The sequence below is a fragment of the Meleagris gallopavo genome, chromosome 23 (assembly GCF_000146605.3).
Source record: "Meleagris gallopavo isolate NT-WF06-2002-E0010 breed Aviagen turkey brand Nicholas breeding stock chromosome 23, Turkey_5.1, whole genome shotgun sequence".
In the NCBI taxonomy this organism is placed as follows: Eukaryota; Metazoa; Chordata; class Aves; order Galliformes; family Phasianidae; genus Meleagris; species Meleagris gallopavo.
In genome coordinates, this window is record NC_015033.2 from 5,660,364 (window position 1) to 5,669,522 (window position 9,159).

The window sequence follows — 9,159 nt, forward strand, 5'->3', positions numbered from 1 at the left end:
TGCCCAGAGCCACATCCAGCCTGGCCTTGAATGCCTGCAGGGATGGGGCATCCACAGCCTCCTTGGGCAACCTGGTCCCATCACCATCCTCTGTGTGAAAAACTTCCTCCTCATATCTAACCTAAACCTCCCCTGTCAGTTTAAAACCATTGCCCCTTGTCCTTCAATGTCCCTTGCCACTGAAGTGACAGGGGCAAGGCAAAGGAGACAGAAGGGAGTTGTGAAAGGGAAACAGAAACCAAGAGCTAGCACAGGGCAGGCAGAAGCAGAAGTTTCCTATCAAAAAACCTTATTGAACTCATCCCAGTTTTACTGCACGTGCTTGAAGACTGAAGATATATTAGAATATCTGAATTAATCAATTTAGAAACTCAGAAGGCACTTTAGCACAAGTGCAGGTATAATTTATCTTATGCCTATATTAATTTTGCAGTAACTTCCCATTCAGTGTTCCATGCAACTTTCTCGCTGCTTTATCTTAACTCAGGCTGGGATGCAGTAAAAGCTACTGATCAAAACCCCACACTTGCTTGGTGGGTTTTTTTTTGTTTGTTTTTAATAAATTATTCAGAGCATTCTGATGCACTTTACACATAAAAGGAAAAATGTCTTTTAAAAAGAGATAGAGAATACATGTCATCTATCCCAAGACAGCAATCTTCCTTGAAATGCAAAAATTAACTCAAATATGAGCTGTATTTTTTTTTAATTTGTTGTTTTTAATGTTGTTTTTAATCCTTTGTAATCTTACTGGAAGGAGGCCAGATCAGTTCATGAAAAGGATTTTCTTCATTACAACAAAAGGAACAGTCCTTTCATATAAGCAAAATTAACAATAGCCAATTAGTTTCGGGGTCACTGAAGTCACACCAAAAGCAAAGATAAGCAGAACAAAAGAAATGAGAGCAGAACACCTGAAAGATGTTTGGCATCAGGCATCAAAGACACGCCTTATACAGACCTGGCACTACAACTTGTCAACAGTGAATGAAATGACAAGGGCACTGCAAGAAAAAACACCACGGGTTTGATGCTAAGTACACACTCAGTATGAATGGTAATTGAACAATAAAAAGCATTGTGAGCTCTGTATACTTTGGAAACGAAAGGCAAAAGGCAGAGATGCCAAGAAGGACTTGAAGCTGCTGTAACTCTCTCCAGAAGCAGGGTGATCTCTGTATTGATTGTAAGGTAATAAACATCACAGCACTGCATAAATGGTGTTATCAATCCAGGTATGAAGGACGAGGACTTCGTTTTATACAGTGCAGAAATTTTATTCACTCCTAGAAAGGGAGCAGCGTTGGTGGAGTGAGGAAACCAAACGGGAAGGAAACAGCTACTGATAGCACAGATTAACACCGAAATCTTTGGGAGCAAGTAATGAAGCAGAAGGACTATTGCTCGAGCAGAACAATAAGCTGTTGGCTTTATGCCACAGCACCTTCAAAATAAACCTTACAGGGGAAAAAAAAAACAAGTCTCAAAAGAAGGAAATGATGAAGCAATAGTTATCCTTGCTACCCCAGACAAGACCACTAAACTTTCAAAGGGTGCACACAGAAATGTTATTTGCATGATATATAATGCATATTTATGCACATATATAATAGAAGAGTGTACTCTAAATCCATGACAACACTGACAGAGTTCCTATTTTGCTTTTTGTTTTTTCAATATGCTTTTTTTTCCCCCCACTTAAAATCAGAGCTATTGGAAACATCCTACCATATAATTCCTCACTTAAGTAATTGTATTTACACTCCTATAACTTCAGTGGTGGAGTATACTTCAGCAGAGTGCTAATTGTACTCTGTGCCAATAATGATCAATTAAGGGTTTAAAAGCAAAAAAGTAATTCATTAGGAAAAGCAATGAAAAAAGTACACAAAGCATTTTGCATCCTGTGCACTGTGGTTGTTCCTGGCTAACAAAACAAGCAGCTTCTGTTCACTTTTTAGCAAATTGAAGACTGGCATTCCGTCAGGGTGATACCCCATGGTCACACTCCCATGCCAAGGGGACTTGGTGAGACAATCCAAACAGAGAAGCACTCATGAGAATAATTTAAGGTAATATTTCCTCTGTCTATAGCAAATAGACTACCTGTATTTTTTCTGCTTGGACAGACAGATAAAAAACAAATGAAATCAGGCACACTTGACACAGATTAAAACAACACTCTCCAGAGCATCCAGGACATTCTGGCACCCACATAGTAGAGGATGCATCCCATAATAAATGTCCTTTCCCAACCTTTTCACTTGATTCAAGGGAAATACTCTGGCTCCAGAGAAGTGTGAATCTTCCCAATCAACCAGTTTCTAAGGCAGAAGCTGTTCACTGCACGTTTGAAATGATACAGTGGTCTAAAAGGTGAAAAATGGAAGTCTTTCATTTCTTTTTTGACTTTTCATGTTAACATTGAGCTGTTCTATTAGCCAAATATTTTGATAAAGTCTTCCATGAAACTCACCTGATTCATTTTGAATTCCAGTTGCGTTCTGAGAAGACACACACGACAGAGGAACTCCTCTGATTACATGAGCCCTACAAAGAGAAACAGACAATTGTAAGGCCTACCTACCAGTTTACATTGAACTGAAAGCACACAGAGCTGAAGTTGCTCTTCCTAGAGGGCTGTTCACAACACAGCACACTGCTTGACACAAGATCTGCTCCAAGCTATTGGTCAGCTATTGTAGCTCAGAATAATGCCATATCTAAGAGTTTAGTACATTAACTTGCCTTTTTTTATTATTATTATTTTTTTTTTAAATACATGGAGGAAATAACACAGCAAGTGACATTGGAAACACCATCCTGGTGTCATACAGTGTTGTCAGTAGTTGAACTTCTTGGAGGCTGACTGGTACTTACCCACAAAGCATTTCATTTAAGTGCTGTTATTTCTTCCCCCAACTATTTATTTTTTTCCATGTAACAATCACTAAACGATTTTACTAACTGTTAGTTTTTATACAAAGCATTTAATTTAAAATCTGTTACTATTTCCAGCCACTCCTGGGATGTCAAATCCAACCATGGCAATAACATCACTTTCTCTCCAAGCTCTCCTGCAGTTTTGCAGCACATCTCCCACATGCCATTTTCGCCCCACGGCCTTGACAGCTTAACTCGTTTTCCCTCCTGACAAACATGATTTCTGCTTCTGCTCAGGACAAATGGTTTCTGAAAGGCGGTCAGCAGGCTGCCTGTCACCTGCTGGAACTGCCTGCACACATGGAGGTGCTGATTTAAGGAAAAGCAAAGCTGGAGTCGTGTACAATTCTGCGCTGGGGTGATGCAGTAACAAGAAAATGCAGAGCTCTTTCATTCTGTGCTCACTTGGCTGATGTCTGCTTCATGGCAATTTGTAAATCAGGATGGTATTTCCTAGTGCGAATAATACCTGATTCTTGGGAAGAAATATTTGCTTTTTCTATATTTGGCTAGGAAGTAAAAAACTTTATTCACATAAAGACCACAAAAACAAGAACATTTTATTGATTTCAGAGCACTGTGTGATGGACTACAGCTGTAGGATGTGAGAATACAGCAGTGGCACCTGCTGCCTGCTCATCATTTGCCTTATGTGACCTTCAAGGCCCCTCATCTCTAATGGTTCTCTGATTATGAGCTCAGCAATCTTCTATCAGACCCACCACCTATCATGGCTCTGGAAATCAACTTAGAAAGCCTGCTTTAAGAAGTGCATAGACATTATGTTGCACTCAGTGAGAGTCATCTTCAGGTACATACGTCATTTTCAACACTGAATAAACTAGGAAGGCATCTAACTCATAATTCTAGCTACACAAATACAACCCAGGCAGAATTAAAGCGGTGTTTCACAGAAGCAACCATTCAACATCATTACTCATCCAATGCATGCAGTGGTTGGCGACCCTGCACATAGCAGGGGGTTGGAACCAGATGATCATTGTGGTCCTTTTCAACCCAGCCATTCTATGTTTTTATATATATTATTATTCAACTTTCATAGAACTGGATGTATCCAAACCTCTCACTGAGCCTTCATACGAAGTGACCAACCTCAGCAGAATGATGCATTTAAAGCTCAGCTCCCAAACAGGCCGTGCCCTATACTTTAAGCTACAAGTTGCCAGCGGAATCGGTTCATCAAAAAGTATAAGATGAGAAATGAAGCTGTGGTAATCCAAAAGTTGCAATAATTACTAATAAAAGTACCAACTGAAAGCACTCGTTTCACTTTGAAATTGTATTCCTGCTGCTCTGATAGGTAGTTTTTAAATTGCAGAGCTCACATCACTTATCTGAAAACATTTCCCCATTTTCTTTCCTCATTAACGACAAAGAAAATTGTGTAGAAAGGCTGACTGCACTAGAAAAAAGAAAATAAAATCAACTTCAGCCTACATACACCTTATGGACACTCACTGGTTTAACCTCTACCTGCATAAAACGACCTAAGAATAGAAAACAAAGCATTTATAACACAAAGTTTCATTTTGAAATTCCAGTTCCACAAAAACGTGGATGTATGACCCAAACCACACAAACACAACACCTCCCAATCGGAATTTTTAAATTAATTTCCAGAAAATCAGGGCATATTTATTTCAAACCACCACCCACGGTGTATCCCATGAGTGCAGCAGGCTCACAAGGTACTGAAGTAACAGAGAAACAAATCAGAAAAGTCAGATTTATTGCATCGTGTCACTTTAATCTCTGAAAAATTCATTTAGAAAGACTCCTTAGAAAGTCTTCCTTGTAATTAACGTTGCTAATTTTGTATAAAATTAGTTACTTTTATGTGTGTTATGGATTGGTTGGGTCAGTATTTCCAGTAGGTGCTTCCAGTGGCTGTGCTGACCCATCCACCTTCTGCTTTTCTAAGGCACAGTTATCATCTCTAGATGATGATCCCTTCATTTGAAAAGGAGTATTACTTCCATTTCAGGGAAGGAAAAATAAACAGGTGAGAGCATTTCAGCATTTGGAAGCTGAAAATGGGACACACATTACGTCTCTGTCCAGGTAAAAACACATCAATTACAAAGCTGGAACAAAACCTGAAAGCCTCAGCAGCCTCTTCTCCCAGTCAGGCTCCAGGCTGGGAAACTGCAGGGTGGTAGAAATGATCTTTTCCTTTGCTTTAGCTTTTAATTATAGCAGATGAATGATCATTATTTTTTTTTAAACATCTGGGTGCTTAGCTTGTTGCACTTCAATCCTACAATAGCATTCTACATACATTTGCAGCGTGTTAGGTTAAGGAAAGCTTCAAAAAAAAAATAATAATAATAAATGCATGTTAACACTGAAAGATGAATAAGTCCAAACTTGACAGAACCAACAGTGCTATCTATGGGCACTGAGTTGCAATGAAGCTTTCAGTTCCTGTAGACTGCCAGAATGAGAATGGAGAAAAGTGGGCATAAAGTGATGAAAGCGGTAACATCTGTTGCCTCTTGCCTGATAAAAATAAAAGTTTTGCTTAGTGCTTGGTAAACAAATAAGCTGTAGATACTAAGAGAGTTTATTCAGTAACCATGCCAAGAAATTAACACAAAGATGAACCCCACGCTCTTCACCTTCACATATATTTCTACAAAAAAAAAAAAACAAAAAACAAAAACAACAAACAAAAAAAAACACCAACAACATTTCATCCTCATGAAACAGCAAGTAATCAAAAGAAGCAACAGAAAATGCCAAGTGCCTGATAACTGCTAGTAGACAGATATACTGTTCCAGTTTCAGACATAAGTACACCTCTTCATTCTGTCCGCAAAGGCAGTACATTCAAATGACAATTTTATCAGACAAGTGCATTGCAGACTCACGAGCACACGAAACAACCTGTTCCAGTCATTTCTTTTCACAATGCAGGGCTGCCTCCCACTTCTGTCTGCAAGCATCTTTTATACAGAGGCAAAAAGAAAAAAAGAAAAAGCACAACAACATTTTTCAGCTAGGAATACAGTCTCAGAAAACACAGCACTGGTAAAGAAAAGCATTTCGTTTTGGGGATGATGTTACATAGTAGGATCATACCTGCCCCATCATGTGCCAACAAATTCAACACAAAATGCCCTGCAGTGCTTTAAAAATGCTGTGATACTTGCCAGGACTACGCATAGTTTAAAGATGCCTCCAAATAATCTGAATTAAGTCAAAATAAACATAGCCAAGATGAAGAGTGCTGCACTGAAATGACTGGTATCTTTTCTATACTGTGTTCACATGGAAAGATGGCCATGTGTGAAGAATTAGTGAACCAGAGTGATTTTGTGAGGGCAATACACTCCAGCAAGTATTACATAGTATGGGAAATAGAACAATTTACAGGAGGAAAAGATTGGGCTGAATTACAGAACTCTAACAACAATGGAACAGTAAATCAAAAGGGGATGGCACGAAGCATAATCAATTCTTTGAGATGTGGAGTTGCTAACTATAAAGATCAAAGACTCAGGAGGAAGTATAAGGAACAAGGTATCCCAATGCAGATATTCAACATGCATCAGCTTGTGACCTCGGGCTGTTTGTAAACCTCTGACAAAAACAACATAACCCATAAAACTAGCAGTCTCCAATCTGCACACGTAAGCAAGTGGCTCATAATGAAAAAGGCACCATGCTGTTGCTGCAAGGCATAGCCTACATTTCCATCTTCTCCCCAAGTTGAGACTCTTACTTGCATATATGGCATGAGCACCAACCAGCAGCTGTAGACTGGTAACAAGCAAAAACATTCCTACAAATGTTACCTCTATATCATCCTGAACTTGTTTTAAGAGACTGACATCTAGTGCAGGACAGTATTTAGAACTCCTTTTTACATATTGTCACTTTTGTAACCCCAAAGTGATTGTTTGCCCTTTATTCCACATAAGCAGGGTTTCACTAGAAGCAAAACTTGACCTTTCTTATGTTCTGAGGCATGGGGTGGATGGGCTGAGACACTTCTGACCCAGCCAACCCTGGGAGGACAACACTGAGCTGAGCTATGTGTCTGAAGACGGGTACACAGAGATAGGACAATGAGGAATGGCTTCAAACTAACACAGGGGAGATTTAGACTAATGCCAGAGGGAAATTCTTCACTCAGAGGGCAGCAAAGCCCTGGCACAGCTACCCAGAGAGCTGTGGATGCCCCACAGGTGATCAAGGATGGGGCCCTGGGCCACCTGAACTGGCACCTGATTTAGTGGGCAGTAACCCTGCCCATGGCAGAGGGGCTGCAACTGGATGATCTTTGAAGTCCTTTCCAAGCCAAGTCATTCTGTAATGAAACCAAGCAGCACCACACAATGTAACAATCCCCATACACTGAAAGATCTTTTAGTTCTTACAGGTCTCCGTCAATCAGCTTTGTCTCAAGTATTGTATCAGGAATACCAGCAGCCCCACCACCACTGGGAGATGCCCATTGCTGAGTACTGAAATGTAAAGTAAGGAAAATGCCTTCTGTCACTGAATGCTCAGATAAGATATACAAGAACATCACCATCCTTTCAATCTTCAATTGTTACAAATGGTTCAAAGTATTCCTTACTACTTCAGAATGGATCTTTGGCAGCTTCATAGGAATTAAAACCATTAAAAGCTCTACAGAAGACCAGAGCTGCAAACTCATGAGGTGCTCACCAGCAAGGCTCCACCTTCTGCAGTGGTGTCAAATGATGGTCTCAAAGATGCTGTCCGACCTGTTACTCCTGTCCTGATACTCACCAGTATCACTGCACTACAGCACAGAAACCCCAAGGTTGAGAGAAATAGAATCACAGAATCATTAAAGTTGGAAAAGATCACTAAGATCATAGAGTCATAGAATGGCCTGGGTTGAAAAGGACCAGTGCTCCAATGACCAATGCTCATCCAGTTCCAACCCCCTGCTATGTGCAGGTCACCAACCAGCAGCCCAGGCTGCCCAGAGCCACATCCAGCCTGGCCCTGAATGCCTCCAGCAATGCGGTGTCCATAACCTCCTTGGGCAACCTGTTCCAGAGCATCACCACCCTCTGAGTGAAAAACTTCCCAACTGTCCACCTACCACCAGCATTGCATACCAAACCAAGTCCCAAGTACTACATCTTCAGTGACCCCAACACGTTCCAGAGCAGCCTGTTCCAGTGCCCAACCACTCCTGTGGATAATTTTTTCCTAATATCCAAACTAAACCTCTCCTGGAGCAACTTGAGGCCATCACCTCTCGTCTATCAGCAGTTATGCAGGCGCAGAGGCTGAGCCCACCTCACCACAACCTCCCTTCAGTCCCTATAGAGAGCAATGAGTTCTCTGAGCCACATCTTCTCCAGATTGACCCACTGGATCAGCATCACTCACTGCAGCACTGAGCTTCAGAGCCCTCACAGCTCCGTTCCCTTCTCTGCACACACCCTAGGGCCTCTGTGACTGTATTGTAGTGAGGAACCCAACACTGCCCACAGCACAGAGGGATGATCACCTCCTGCTGGTGGCACTGCTGCTGATACAAGCCAGGATGTTTCTAGGGAGCCTACAAACAGGAGGGGAATCAACTCTTTGAAAGGGTAGATAACAGCAGGACAAGGGAAAATGGTTTGAAGTTGAGGCAGGGAAGATTGAGGTTGGATGTCAGGGGGAAGTTCTTTACAGAGAGAGTGGTGAGATGCTGGAACAGCTGCCCAGAGAGGCTGTGGATGCCCCATCCATCCCTGGAGGTGTTCAAGGCCAGGTTGGATGGGGCCCTGGGCAGCTATGAAATGTGTAGGTTGATGGCCCTGCATGTGGCAGGGGGTTGGAGATTCATGATCCTTGAGGCCCCTTCCAACCCGGGCCATTCTGTGATTCTGTGATGCTGATGGTCTTTTGACCATCTGCACACACTGCTGGCTCCTGTTCAGCTGCTGCTGACCAGCTCCCCCCGATCTTTTCCCTCAGCACAGCCTTCCAAACCTGTAGCAACGCATGGGCTTGTGGTGACTGAAGCCCAGGAACGGGCACTCGTTCCCATTGACCTCAGCCCGCCCGCGTCCCTCAGTCAAACCATCCCATCTGCAGGCACAGAACCCGCTGTCACCTGCAAACTTCCTGAGGGAGCTTTCAGCCCCTCACCCACACCATCAACCACCGCGCTGAACATCACGACCCGCACTGCCGACCCGCCCGGCCGCACCCTCCGCT